The sequence below is a fragment of the Paramisgurnus dabryanus genome, chromosome 2, assembly GCF_030506205.2.
Source record: "Paramisgurnus dabryanus chromosome 2, PD_genome_1.1, whole genome shotgun sequence".
In the NCBI taxonomy this organism is placed as follows: Eukaryota; Metazoa; Chordata; class Actinopteri; order Cypriniformes; family Cobitidae; genus Paramisgurnus; species Paramisgurnus dabryanus.
The window spans coordinates 30,686,329-30,701,858 of record NC_133338.1 but is presented as its reverse complement, the minus strand read 5'-3'; positions in this window follow the sequence as shown (position 1 = coordinate 30,701,858).

The following is a 15,530-nucleotide window of genomic DNA, read 5'->3' as shown; positions in this document are numbered from 1 at the left end:
CACATTCACATTTACTACCGAGACACGGTGTACAACTCAACCGCAACTTTTACAGCACACTGCTGTAGGGCTGGAGGAAAGTTCATGAACTTTTGAGTTAGGAAAAATGGCCAACAGGAAATGAAAAATGAAGGAAATGCATTAAACATTTGTGAGACTATGATAAATGACTTAAGATTAAAACATTCCTTAATGAATTTCTGTTTCACATCTTTCCCTTTATTTGCGCATCTTAGGCAGACTTACAGATACATTAAAAATCCCTGAGTCAAACTGAACAAAATTTGTTTTGGAATATTGTGGTATTTTTTACAAATGACTTAAGGGCGATTTATAGTCGTGCGTAGGTTCTACGCCTTAGCTACGGCGTAGGCTATCCGTAGCCTGTGCGTAGCTCTGCGTAGCCTGACGCGCAACTCACAAAAAATATAATTTGGTCCACCAGAACCCCTCCCGTCAGGTAAAAAAAACTGCGTCATGGGTATTTCCGTTTGTGACGGTGAAAACAAAGATGAGCCAAGTTGAGGAGTGATTTAACTCAAACTGCAACAAAAGTCGCTGTTTATTTACTTCCATCATTGCTGGTCTTCTCAAATTATACACAATAAGTTGCTGTTTCTTCTTCGTGTGTGGGTTAACTTGCTAAGCTGCTTCTTCTTTGATGTTTGCGCTGCTACTGTGGTTACACGCGTGGTAACTGCCTACCAGCGGTCTGGCCGTGTGTTTGCACGTCGACGCGGACGACAACGCAAAAGTATAAATGAAAACCGACGCGGAACCTACGCCGTCGCGGCTACGCCGTAGGACCTACGCACGACTATAACGAGCCCTTTATCTGTGAGCTTCATTATAATTTTTTTTAAATTCATGTACTCCTCAAAACGATCTCTTTACTTTTGGTCATATGGTATGACCAATTTATTAAGTTATTTCTCAGTCTCTTTTATAGAATACACCCAGAAAATACAGAAAATGTGTATAAAGTATTAAAGGGATAGTTTGGCCAAAAATTTACATGATTTACTCACCCCGACGCTGTCCGAGATTCAGACGATGACATTTTCAGTTATTTTAGGAAATGTTTTAGATCTTTCAGTTAATCAAATGTGAAGTTATGGGGTCCACGACCTTCAACTCCAAAAAATGTGCATCCATCCTTCACAAAATAAATCCAAACGGCTCCAGGATGATAAACAAAGGCCTTCTGAGGGTAATCCGCGCAGTTTCTTTGTAGAAATATCCACATTTAAAACTTTATAAACGAAAATAACTCTTATCCGGTAATGCCGCCATCTTAGCCGCGTCCACATTCAAGATCGGAGCTTTACGCAGCGTAGGGAGGTTTCTCTACTGCTGCTCTGTGCCCCCGCCCTCCGAATTTGTCATACATAACTAAGAAAAGTGCGTAAAATATTAAAATAACTAAAATAACTGAAAATGTGTTTGTCTGAAAAACGATGGACATATGCATCTCAGACAGCTTGGGGGTGAGTAGATCATGGGTTTAATATAATTTTTTGGCCGAACTATCCCTTTAAAAACTGTATAAAAATGTAAACTGATGTGTCAAGTTTTTAGGGTAAACTCCCATTCCACTTGAGCAGTAGCAGGAAACTGTAGGATCTCTTAAACCTTAATAAAATTAAATCCTAATTTCTAATTTAAAGAAATTAGTCGTTTTACTTCATTCTGCTCAAAAACACTTAAGATGTGTTTAGTGTAAGAGAGGTCACACTAAACACAGATGTCGCCTAAAGAAGATTCAGTCCTGAAAATTTTATTTTTAATTGTATTTTCTGTTTGTATCTTAAAAGAAGAGTGAAAAATAAATATGTGGATTTTCAACCTGTGGATGTTTTTCATCGCTAAAAGGGTGTTTGGGAACTTATAGCAGAGCACAGATGACAACATGTTTGCTCGAGACAGCACATGTTGGCACTAAGGTAAAGTGATGATTCTCTGCACCCAGTGTAAAAGCTTACAAAAGTTAGTTGGCCCAAACCGTACTTTGCAATGGAAAAACGGCAATAGTCACCACGGGGAAAATAAGGCAATCGTTAATTCCGTTTCATGCCGACTTAAACAGTTATTGTTCTATTATTGTGTCATTCACGTTTCAGTGCACCTTTTCAGAGTCACTGTGTAATAAACTGAATGCACTCAATGTAAACATGTACAAAGTTTGGGAAGTCACACATAAATTTTCTAAAAACGTATGTGCTCGCTTTGTTTTGTGCCTTAAATTCTGCATTTGGTCTGCATTTCTATCATTGCTCTGCTTTCTCAGCGGCCGACCATCTCATGTGCTAGAGACATCAATGCAGGTGCATTATCTTAGCATGGCAAAGATCACAGAGAAAAGACAACAATCATGCTCACGGTCTGTGGAATGTGGGGGTTGGTGCGGGCAGCCCACAGACTCTTTGTCAATAGGAGGTAAATAAGAATGACAGTCAACAGACATTTGTGTGCTTATACAACGTCCTCAGATCGGAAAAGATTAGATCTGTGCAAGCATCACAACATCATCACCAGACTTGCGACATACATTGGTATACAGTACACAAACATTTCTGTTTGTCGATATCAGTAAAGTTTGCGGCCCATATCTGCATTTCTGAAAGGAATGAATTTTAGTTCAACAAAATTCTCAGAACGTGACTAACTTCCTGGTGCAGTGTTTGTTTGTTGAATCAGATGTACGGTATGCTGCCCCCATATTCCCTCTCCTGCTCAGACTGCTTGCTGATTGGCGCTCAGATAATCTTGTAGTGTTTTAGCAGCCGTGTCCAACCCACACAAAAGACACTCTAATTTAACCACTGTAATCATAACATCATGGAGGGAAGGAAAGAATTGGAGATTGTTATCTCGTCTTTAAAGATAAAGGTCAGACTGCTTGAAAAGTGTCACACCTGTATGTACACAGTCTTGAAAAGGTTCAATTCAAATCAAAACTCCCGTCAGTCACCAGAGATTTGCGTTCTGACAGCGCTTTAATGCATGCTACACGTGATGGTTTCAGAGAAAACATGTTTATCATCTATCTAAATGGAGACATGTTCTTTTTTTATACAGTAAATAAGTAAATAATAACTTTTTGCATTTGTATAAATAAAGAAAAATTTGAAAACTTATTTCTTGAGGATTTTAAATGAGGATAAGTGGTGGCCGGTGACATCTTTTTTTGAGGGCGCTCGATGCAAAGTTCATCACAACATGTATGTAGCCCATCATGTTTGTGGTTCGTAATTTCAAAGTATGTTTTCTGCGCGTCGGGTGTCCTATGTGCATCACGTGCTTTGTTAAAATAAGTGCCTGCTGCAGACGCGTCTAAAGGGTTTATGATAAAAGAGACGCAGGCGTTTGCCAGATACTCGCATAATCTCATGCCTAATCAGAGTTTACTGTTAAGGGAGTGTCTTGCATGTATTTTGTGAACGTGAGCGTCTCTTTTATCATAAACGATTTTGACACGTGTGAAGCAGGCACTTATTTTGACAAAGCACGTGATGCACATAGGACACACAACACGCAGAAAACATATTTTAAAAACACAAGCAAGACACGACACTCCGAACACTTATTTTGAATTTCCGCCCCTCGGATGAGCAGTTATGAGTCGCCACTGATGAGAACAATTTTGTAAAATATTGATCTCAGATCTCCTATAGCTATAGATACACACACAGGCTGTGAACCATGACTTTTCATGCACTGTGTGTTATTTACAGTAGCTCCTGTACCGTGTGACTGTTAACCCGGCATTTAGTTCCATCGTGTGGGCGATTTTTAACCTGCACTGGGCTTCCTCTCCTTCATCTTGGAGTTTTAGCCCTCATAACCTTCAGCACCTGCTCCTGATCCCCTACTGCTGTTTGTTTTCACAGCAGCTGCAGAGCTGCTAAATAGCTGGAAGAGCGTTTGAGCCTCTCGCTGGCTGAGGGGAAGTCGGTTGAAAACACAAAGGTCATTTCAGGGTCGAGAAAGAAGAACAGGTGTGGAATGAGGCAGTAATCACAGATGAAAACATCTCATACCACCACAAAGCACACAAGACAAACAAAGCAGCTAGAGCGAGCAACGGGAAGAGGAACAAACCGGATCGCAGAGAACCAATGATGAAAATCTGGATTTATTAGTTAGCATTTACAGATCATAAGTTCTTGTGAAAGGAAATGTAGTATCGTATTATGTGTGTTTTGCTATTTATTCTCCCTCCAGCTAAGTTCAGGTATGTAGGCTACCTATCAAGTTATGTTATTTTTAAGGGGTGTTGGAAAGACATTTGGCAACTCAGAAATTCCACATACTGATTTAGTGACATATGAGTCTTTGCCAGACTTAATTTAGTGTGACACCAATCTAACTTGGCTGAAACAAGAAACTGTCACCCTTATCCTGTGAAACCATCCACCTCCTGAAGTTGTGTCAGCTCAGTTGTCTTGACAGAAGCACTCAAGTTTTACACACACACACACACACACACACACACACACACACACACACACACACACACACACACACACACACACACACACACACACATGCATGCGCATGCACACACACATGAGCTGTGTGCTTTGCAAATATGTTGTGTGCTTTGCAACTTGAGTCTATAAGAATACAAACATGGTAATAAACAAATGCTTTCAAATGCTTTTGTTTACTCCTACATGTGCAAACTGATGAATGTGACGTTTATTACAAAATGTATGATTATGTGCAATTAAATGATATTATTTATATCAATTGTAAGTAGTGCTGGACGATAATTCGATAACGATAATTTTACCGATATAAACTGTTTCGATAAAACGATAAGGACAGTTCGATAAGTGATCGATAATGTTTACGCACTGTGCGTAATGTTGCGCGAGCACTTCCGGATGCGGCACGCGCTCTTGGTTTACGATCACAGTGTCAGTTAGAGTTGAAGGAGTGGAAGATGAGGCAAGTTATTCATTTATTAGTAGAGACCTATGATTTTCGCCATGCGGATGACACGGACGGAATCACGGAATCCAAATGCGCGGAAACATTTTCTTGTGTGTTATGTTGGACGCGCAAACAGGGTTCGTCAAACACAGCAGACACATTAGGTGCAGTATACTGTACTTTCATTCAGCGTCCGCCTTGCACACACACACATCGGCACAGCTTTAAAAGTATATTTACAGGACATTCACAAATTCAGGAAACTGAGGAAAAGCAGCAGATCCAACACTGCAGTGAATATAGTGTTTGCGTATGTGCGCTCCCACAGCAACGTGACACTCTTGACATCCATTTATCAGCGTGTATAGCTCGTATATGTATAACACACGCATGATCACTGAACTAAGTTTTCTTTTTTGTTTAAGTGAACATAAACAGCTGTTACTCAGTATATTGAAACTAAAATCAGTCTGTCTTGGGTCTTAAAGTGACAGTGGTCTGCTGCTTTTGTGTTAGAAATGTGTTGATTTCATAACAAATAGATTTACATTTAATACAATACAGATGCATTAAAACAAGATTTTAGTATTTGTATTTGTCATGTTCTGAATAAAAAGTAGTTCAAAACCATTATTAACTGTCTGGTTTTTACAATTTTCATTCAGGAGCAAAAATCTGCTTTTAAATTTGACAGGAGTAAAGATTTGTTATTTATCATGATAATTATCGATATCGACTGATATGGAAAACATTTTCTCGAAATTTTTTTGGGTCATATCGCCCAGCCCTAATTGTAAGTAATTATGACTAGGTATATGTGACCCTGCCTGTGAAAACATTTTTTGTGATTTTCGGGTTTTGTAGTGATGCACCGATGTATCGGCGGCCGATATTTATCGGCCGATTTTTATCGGCCGATTTTTGATGAATTTGAAACCATCGGCATATCGGCAATAGCACGAGAAAGGCCGATACCGATTGTTTATTAATTAACTGCATTAAGAAATCCATTATATGTAAAAAAAAAATTGTTAATGTTTTAATAAAATAAATGCTGAATAGCAAAAGCCACCTTTGAAGGTTGTCATGCAGTCTTATTATATTTGATTTAGCTTAATTTGTGCCTCTCTAATTATGTTGGTCAGTTGAATGTTAATTAGATCCAATCCATGTTCAGTAAAAATAATTTGATGCAGAAATAAACTAGCTAATAGACCAACTGTATAGTATTGTATACAAGTGTTTAATAACGGTATCGGTATCTGCCAGAAGTTGTCTGTTTAAATCGGTATCGGCCCAAAAAAATCCTATCGGTGTATCCCTAGTTTTCTGCATAAAACCATCCTACACAAAGCAACGAATATTCTGTGAAAATATAACCTTGATATCTGAATAGATGAATATATTCAAAGTTTAATGCTCCTAATGACATAACCGAGATTTAATCTGTATTTTACAGACATGAGACATGATACTGTAAAACAATAGCCTTTGGTATGACCTCATTTACATTCACGTTTAAAGTAAACATGTGTGTCTGACCAGTTTAAACCCTTTCAAAAGAATAAAATGTAGTAATCACACACCCATATCTAAACACCCACACCCGCATGAGAAAACACATCAACATTATTCATGTTTCATCAACGCTTTCTCATTCACCTGACCTCACATCGTTTTACCCCTTTTGTTTGTGCAACATTCCATAAACGACATGCTGAGAGTTGCGCTTTAATTTTTACAAAGTATGCTTCACTGCCTCAGGCTCTTTCTTTGACACACACACACAGCTATGCTGCATAATAAGGTCAATATATATTCATAATAGCATTAGCAGATGCATTAGAGGGTTCTGGAATACATAGCTCCTGTAGTTCCCGCAGGTTGTCAGGGAACTTTGATTGACAGTTTGGCCGAGGGGATGTACGGTCTGTGAGCCTACAATCTCATCACTAATGCATGGTCTGGGCAGCAGCCTGGTTTAACTAAACACACGCACTCTCTCTCTCTCTTTCTCTCATCTTATGTGTAGTGTCTGTCTTGCAGTGCACTACTTTGCATGCACTTTCATTGCATGTCAGTGTTGCATAATTAATGGTCCCAATGTCGTTTGTTTCCTTTGCTCTCTCTCTGTGGCTATCATGTATGAAAAGTATACAGGGGGTGTATTGTTAATATAAAGTGCCATATTTACTGTGTCATTTCACTTCCATAATGTAAACTGATCTTTTTTATGTCATTAGATAAGAGCCACTGGTGCACATGGTCATGCATGCATTCATACATAGAGATGCTTTTAGACCAAGACTTTTCCTTTAACCCACAATGCACACCAGGAAGTAACAAATTCCTATTGCAAAAAAAATAGGAATAGGAAAATTATGTATTTCATGTTACATGCAAAAAAAAATTCCTAACGATAAACTACAATGACTTTTCATTCGAACAATTTATCCAATTTTGTTCCAATGGTTTGCCTTTCACAAAAATGAGCTCACAGGGCAAAACCGATGGAGTTGTGTTCCCAACAGATGATGTGGTCAAACAACACCTGTATTAAAATGCGGAAACATTTACAAAGTGGTTTCCTTTGGCAGTTTATGTCCGTGGACGGAGAGTTATTAAGGGGAATGGGAATTAATTTACAAATTTCCTTCCTAAAAATCCGTACATGATTAATGAGGGGTAATTTCATGCTCATGGCTTCAATTTCCCACTCAAATTATATCAATTCCCCAATGCTTCATCATCAGCACGGATCAGTTATAGATTCTCCTGCTAAGCTGACATCCCGTTCCCTTATACCTGACTGTCAACGTTACTTTGATGAGAACTTGGCGGCACGCACAATGTCAAAATTGGTCCTGAAAGTTCCAAACGGGAAAATTTAAAAGAGCAGGCCAATGCCGACATTTAACGGTCCAATGAAGAGATCTCCATCAGGACGCCGGTGCTGTCAACAGAGCGTCAAAAATCTGGTCAGATCTTCATTAATCAAGTAAAACCACTGAAATTTTCATGACTTCCTCTGCTCGCTGGAGGAGGAAACGTGGATCACTGGTGTTTAAACGCAGAACAATTCAGAATGAGGCCAATAAAAACAGACCCTTCTCTTACACACAAACAACCTTCCCGCTGTGGAAAGGCAACGTTCCTTAAGCTCCTAAAGAATTGAAAAGTATTTAAGAGGATACAGAAACATGAAAAACTATGGTGGCACGATCCATAAGTAATATATTGAGAATAGATTTAGGGTTTATTCCAAAATGGTGCAAAATCTGAATATGAGTTTGTTAAAAAAAAAGTAAGATCTTATTAGCTGTAGGTTTTTATTATCTTATGGCTTGCAAAGCAGTGATGAACAAAAAAGAAAAATTTTAAAGAGAAGAGCAAAGATTACATTTTTATTAAAGTTCTTTTGAAGACATTTTAATTTGGTATAACATGCCTTGATGAATCATTCATAGTAAGGCACATTCATTAAAAAAGTAAATAGGGTCAGTTGACATTAAGCTGAGGGCTTGATAACTCTGTCACTTTGTCAAGGGAGTTTATTTTAGATTAGCTCTTCCACTACATTTCACAAGGAGCGTAGCACCTAAATGCCTACAAAAAATGTGTCATTAAGAGTTAGTGATGGCTGTTACTGTGTAATTGAATACGAGTATGAATCTTTTCAGCCGAAACTGGGATGCAGAAAAAGCAGTGAGTCAACAACAACTCACTATTTCTCCGACTGAGACTGTTGTGTTTATTTATGTGCCGTCAGTTCAGAGCAATGTAGAAACCCTTTGCCACAACTCTGTCTCACTGCTTGCTAAGCACAAACATCCCTCACATTATTATTGAAATACATTGACTCCCACCCCATCTCTATGCGCCTTTTCTTGAAAGGCCGAACACATTCACAACAGCTGCAGCTGAGGCTTAGATAAACATTGACACTGAAGAGTCGGTTAAGCAAAGGGTTAAACACACTGTCTGTCTTCTCTTTGCTTTGCGCCTTAGACGAGAAGAGATTAGGATCTCAACAAACATTTCACAGCTGCTATCTTTTCTTGTTTTTCGTTCCTTTCTTTGTTTTAATGCGGTGGGACTGTACCAAAGTCTAGTTTGGTCCAATAGCTTTCCCAGATGGGAATTGTCAAGTTTCTTTATGCATCTTGTCTGTCTTATCAAACAGTTACAATGAAAAGACAATCCTTGCTCGGAAATGATTGTAGTTTGATGAGGACACACTGTGAGATGAACAGACATGTGAACATAAACAGATGACAAAATGAAATGTTTTTCTTGTTATTATGAGTGAATGTCAGATAGTCTTTAAAAAAGTAAAAAAAATTGTGTATATTAAATGCAAGGCATAAAAAGGCTTTTATTAAATAAGCTAAATGCTCAAACAGTCCCTAAGACAGGAATCTCAAATCAAGTTTGTCAGAATATGAGCCATGACATGTTGACACTACATAGATAATAGCAGGAATGCAAGACTTACTATAACCAATACACACACTTGACAATTGCGGGATAAAAGGAATGTTTTTCCTTTGTTCTCTGTCAAACATGAAATCACATCATGCAGACGGAGGCCCGAATATTTGTGCTACTATTTTTTACTCGTCTTTGTTGTTGCTGGGTTTGAAAAGAGAGTACACTTAACACACAGTAACACACATAGCAACTGCTCTCTTTGTGTGCACTGAACCAATATTTACCCTGCTGCCAAACACTGTCACTATTGAATTTGGCCATTTAAAAACTATTTGATGAGAATTAGAGCAACAGTGGAATAACAGCCCTGCCTGGGGCCCAGCAGAACAGGAAGTGATGTCACAGCAGACAGGTGCTTGTATTGAATCACGTATTTGAATGTTAACTGTTGCTGAAAGCACCTCTTTGGTTGAAATCAGTATTCTGTTATATGGCTTTATGACTGCTATCAGATCTGATATTACAGCCTGAATGACCTCGAAAGTCTTGGGTTATCATTTTACCTTGAGAAATGACTCGAAGTGAGTTGGGGATTAACATTGTGCTTCGCAAATGATTTTCCACAGTCTTGAGAACAGTTTATGGCTTTTAATGCCTAACAAGAGCAACGGTATCGTTCTTTACTGAAACAGCCATAAATTTGCGCAAACATTATAATCAATATCTTATCAGCTACTGCAGAGCAATGGCGAGGAAAGTGGGCGATAGGTGAGATGTTTTTTAGTGTTAACAAAGTTATAACCGTTTCCTCTGTTCAGGATATCCAGACAGATTGAGATTGTGTTTATGTGTGTGTGTGGGAGAGACAGTCTCATCTCTGATAGACAGTACTGCCATCTCCTGGTAAAAGTGCATTTATTGTTTTTGATCTTGATGAATGATTATCAGGTTCTTTTATTTCACCTAGTTACATTTACATGTATGCATTTAGCAGGCGGTTTTATCCAAAACGACTTGGTGCATTACAAACTATACATTTCATCAGTATGTTAGTATGAAACCCATGATGTTATGTGAAGAAACACTTTTTATCTCAAAGCTATTTTTGCGGCACATATTATTTAATATCTAAACCAAATCTATTGTAATATAAAACAAATCAGTCATCTATTCATTTCCATCCTTGATAGTTCATGTAAAAAACCCAAATGAATAATATGCAGTAACACTGACTGCATTATTTGGCTCTTTTCTAACTCCCATGCAGTAATTATCCAATTCAACTGCAGTGGGAACAAATGTGCTGTCTCATTGTGTCTCAACTGAACAACTTAGTCTGTCCTTTTAGTGCTTCCAATAAGTCTCTATCAGTTAAACGCTGGACATTATTAGTGTTGGCAGGACACAGCACAGGCAGAACACATCGGGTTGGCATGGTAAGAGGCCCCATTGATTGCTTTATGGATTCTTGGAAGAAAAAAATAATGAAGAGGAAAACAGAGAGCTAAAGGTGACGTCTGCTCTCCATTAGAATCCACTAGGTGTTTTGGCAAACATGAAGAGCCCTGTGCAAATAGAGTTATTGGAAGAGTCTTCTCAGCCTGGTGTTAGCTCTGCTAGTGTGCTAACCCAGCGCTGTGCAAACAACTTCAAAGAATGTGGCCACCTCCTCCCTGGCCTTTGATGTAGGTATTGATTGAGGTGAGGCAGGTAGTGGATTACAGGAGAACGAGAGAGAAATCTAGAAAGAGACTCTGAGGTGCACCAACCAGTCAGAGTGAGGGTCTCCCCTGCCCTCCTGGAAACAGCAGCTGGCGATCAAACAGACCTCCGCCAAAAGCACGTCTCTCCAAACACAAAATAAAATGTAGGGCATGAATTTATTACAGTAACGGTGTCTTCAAGTCCTGGTGGAATTACGGTAATTACCTGACAATAAGTTACTGTCTCGTGTTTTTAATACTCAGAATATTAAGTAGGAAACATAGTCTCCCATAAGACTTACTTCACTGCAGACAAAAAAAACAAGCACCTTCAATGATGTGTGCAAACCAAAAGCGAATTTATTTTGCCGAGTAGATTACATAAAGTCAATGCAAATGCGCAATTAGAAGCAAATTCACACCGTGCATCACGTATTATGCAAATTGGCCATCGAGATTGCAGCAAATGCGCAATATTAGCCTTGCATCTTTGTAAAATTTCAACTTGAGGGGGAAATTCATATGCCACGTTGCCGTGCAAGCCAGTGAAGAGCTTATTGACACATCCGAATGTATCGGAAAATAAAGGAGAGCATTATTGTTGCAGTCTGTGTGTACCCAAAAATGTATGACACAACTACTTATTCATATAGAGACAAGACAAAAATGAGAAAAAGTGGGACTACTAAAGACTTCCTCATCGCTAGGGATGCCACAATGATTAAATAATTGTCTCATAGCGATCGACATGATTTCAGATCACCGCAATGATTGCACATCTCTCTAAAAACACAAGGGGGAGCTGCAGCGCCTGTATAAATGAGACAGTACCAGATGGCGCTCCTTAACTGACAGTGTATCGCGTTTCATTGCAAAGCCATTCAAAAATTCCAGCAATTCCAAATTTAGGGAAGTGGAGGATGCTATCCTTAAGGATCTGTAAGAAATATATTTTTTTGCAGTCACTACAGAAGTGTGGTCCAGTACTCTTTTAACATAAGTAGGATTTGCTACTATTTAAGGCCTGTTCTGGTATAGTCAGTTTATTTTTATTTCATTTTTAAATGAAATGAGTTATTTTTCAGACACTTTATTGTGTTTATGTCTTATGAAGAATTTTCAGGTTTAAAGATATTTTCATTAAATAATTACTTTTAAATATGTGTTATGTGAATTAATATTTACTGCCAGGTAAACCTTGCAAAATATTTAATTTAATTTGTCTAATTACATGAACAAACCAAAATTAAATGTCAAAGCAATAAAACAGACAATTAATCGTCATAATTGTCGCAATTTATTAGGCAATTAACTGTCAGCCAAATTTTATAATCGTGACAGCCCTACTCATCGCATAATGTTTTTTTTCACACGGATGATGCCCTGAAACAAGTAATACTGTGAGCAATCTAGAGCGAGGATTCACTTTGGTTATGGTGTACTGTACACGCGCCATAACAAGTTAAAGGTAGTTATGCATATTAATTTCATATTGCATGGTGCACTCTCAGCATTTATCATTTTGATTTAAAAAAGAAACGTAAGAGGTAATTTAATTAGGATGTTGCTGTCATTAAAAACAATGCTGTGCATGGATCTATTTGGTGTTATGAGTGTTACCATGGAAACAAAGATGAAAACAGCTCTGTACCGGAGGATAATCTAGTAAGAGTTCTAGTAATTATTGTCATCTAGTAATTATAGTAATTCCAACACAACTGCATTGAGTCACTGCTGTGCATTTTCCATATGATTATATAGATGTTTCCTGAATAAAATAATGTCATTCTGACAGAGGTCCCTTTTGAGTCATTTATGACTGCATACTGAATCAAGTAAAAAACACCTGCTTTCAAATCTGCAAAAAAGCTTCAAACTCAGGATTCCCTCTTTATTTGGATGTTTGCCTTTCTAACAGCTCCTAGTGATGGAAACCAGTTTGGAGACTACTGCATCAGCGCATTCAAATGAATCACACATCTGTGCATTTCTCCCAAAAAATATTTTATGCAATATAGCCAGAACATTAAATTGCTATTTAATATTTTTTCCCGCTGTCTGACTCTGAATACCTGATACATTATAGGCCTGGTTCCACAGACAGGGCTTAGATTAAGTCAGAAATAAGCCTTAGTAAAATTAAGTAGCTTTTATAAATGTGCCTAGGAGAAACCTTAACGGTGTGTATCTTAAGACAAAACAATGGCATTGATATATTTTGATATGTCAGTGCATGTTTTTAAAGGGCCTTTAAAGCAGGCAAAGTGATATTATGCACTGTCCGAAAATAGTCCCCTGCTATTGAAAGTAACCAAGGGGACTATTTTCGGCAGTGCGTAATATCACTACGTCTGCTGCAGCCATGTTACAGCAGCAAAGTCCTTGATTATTACGCCAGAATGACAGTATAGTTCCTAGCCATATCGCCCTAGAAAATCTTTTAATTTTCTGTCTATCTTAGTACACGATGTAACTACAAAAGAGTCAAGTTTAAAGCAACACTATGTAGTTTTTTTACCTTTAAGTAATTTCTCTAAAATTATTTCAGTGATAGAACAACTTTTAACTGGACAAATTGTAATGTTGCTGCAACCTGAGCAGCCTCCTAGCTGCTACAAGCACACTCTGAAAGTGGCGGTGGAGAGTAGGAAACACAGCCCCGCCCCTCCCCCTGCCTGCAGAAGAGTGTCTGATACCAGGCACTGTTGCGCTTTCAACCACATGGGGGAGCTGTAAGTCATTTTTACATGGAAACTACATAGTGTTGCTTTAAAATAGGAAAAATATCAAAAATCTTTGGTTATTTTTAGCTCAATGCTAATGGTCTAATCAGATTCAATGGATTATGCTAAGCTATGCTAGAAGTGGAAAATGAGCATATAAAAAAAAGTGGAATGTCGCTTTAATTTTGTTAATAAACTATATCTAAAGGCTTGCCACAAAGAATACATTTATGTTTACTCCTATGTGTGTTAACAGTAAATATTAGACAATATAAGGTTGGAGAGACCTAGGTGTGAATCCTAAATTGGGGTGCAAAGGATTAAAAAAAGGATTTAAAAAATAAGCACTATAAAGTAAATGAATGAGAAATACAATATAAATATTATTTATTTAAATTACTTAGTAACATAAAAGATTCTCAACTACTTCTAGGTCACTACACAAATAAGCTAATTTTTGACATTGCCCATGTTAACTCTGTTTGGCAAAAGGTCTGACTTAATGAAGCGAACAATATGCTCTTTGGAAACGAAAATACAGGAAATCCGTACAAAAAAAATAATACTTTTCAGGACAATTTTAGCTGCCAACCGACGTATTCCTGTGGGCCCACATCGCCCACAGGAATACGTCGGTCGGCAGCTAAAATTGTCCTAAAAATTAATTTTTTTGGCACGTATTTCCTGTATTTTATGTTTGTATCTAAAATAGATTTTAAAAAAATATGGGTGGACATTAAAACTTCTAAAACAACAAGCCTGGTGGGGAGGCCTAAGGCTTTTGCACAGTACTGTATATAATATATATATATTTATAGTTTTATCTTATCATCCAGACTATTGAGTATTCTTTCATTTTCTAATCATTTCTTATAGTACAATAAACCAGATAAAAGTTATCATATGAAGAATCATAAACATTGCACATACAATCTAACAACTTTGTAAACTTGGAGCAAAGCTCACTTGAAGTGAACACTGTCCCATCCTTGTTCTCTCTCTCTCTCTCTCTCTCTCTCTCTCTCTCTCTCTCTCTCTCTCTCTCTCTCTCTCTTATACACTCAAGTCTGTGCTCAGACAGGTTGTACAAAAGTCATAAATGGGGTCATTTTTAAGCTGAAGTTGCTTTGTGTGCAAAAGCCTTTTTTATCTTTTCCTCTTGACCCACATTATAGGAAATACAACGATTTGCTCTTTTTCAAAGATAAATGAGTCACCTATTTAGTAATTGAAGCACAAACACACTCAGAAAAGAGATTTCTAAGAACTCTGTAATCCACACAATACACTCCACTGTAAGCATCCAGATACTTGAGCCAAACAAATTTCCCAAATGCTTGAGAGTGCTTGAGTTACACTGCCCAAATTTTCTACTAGACTATACCAGTTATTTTCCAAATGATAGGAGGGCCAGTAACAAAAGATTTGAATAAATAAAACCTGAGATGGCTTTGTGGAAAGCAGGCTAGAGGCGTGAACGTCGCTGGTTGAACTTCAAAGAGGAATCACATGAAACATTTTGCTTATAGCTGGTGAAGGCCACTGCAGCCACATGCTGGAAGCCTGGTTAGTCTGGATACACAGGAGAGTTTAACTGGCTGCTCAAGCATGGCTTAAATGAGACATCTGAGAAGAGGACATGTGTCAAACTTGTCCATGTATGTTCTGGACTTTCTTATATCAGAGAGGATTTTATTGTTTGTCATGCAGGTCCAGAGAAAAATTATGTGTTTGG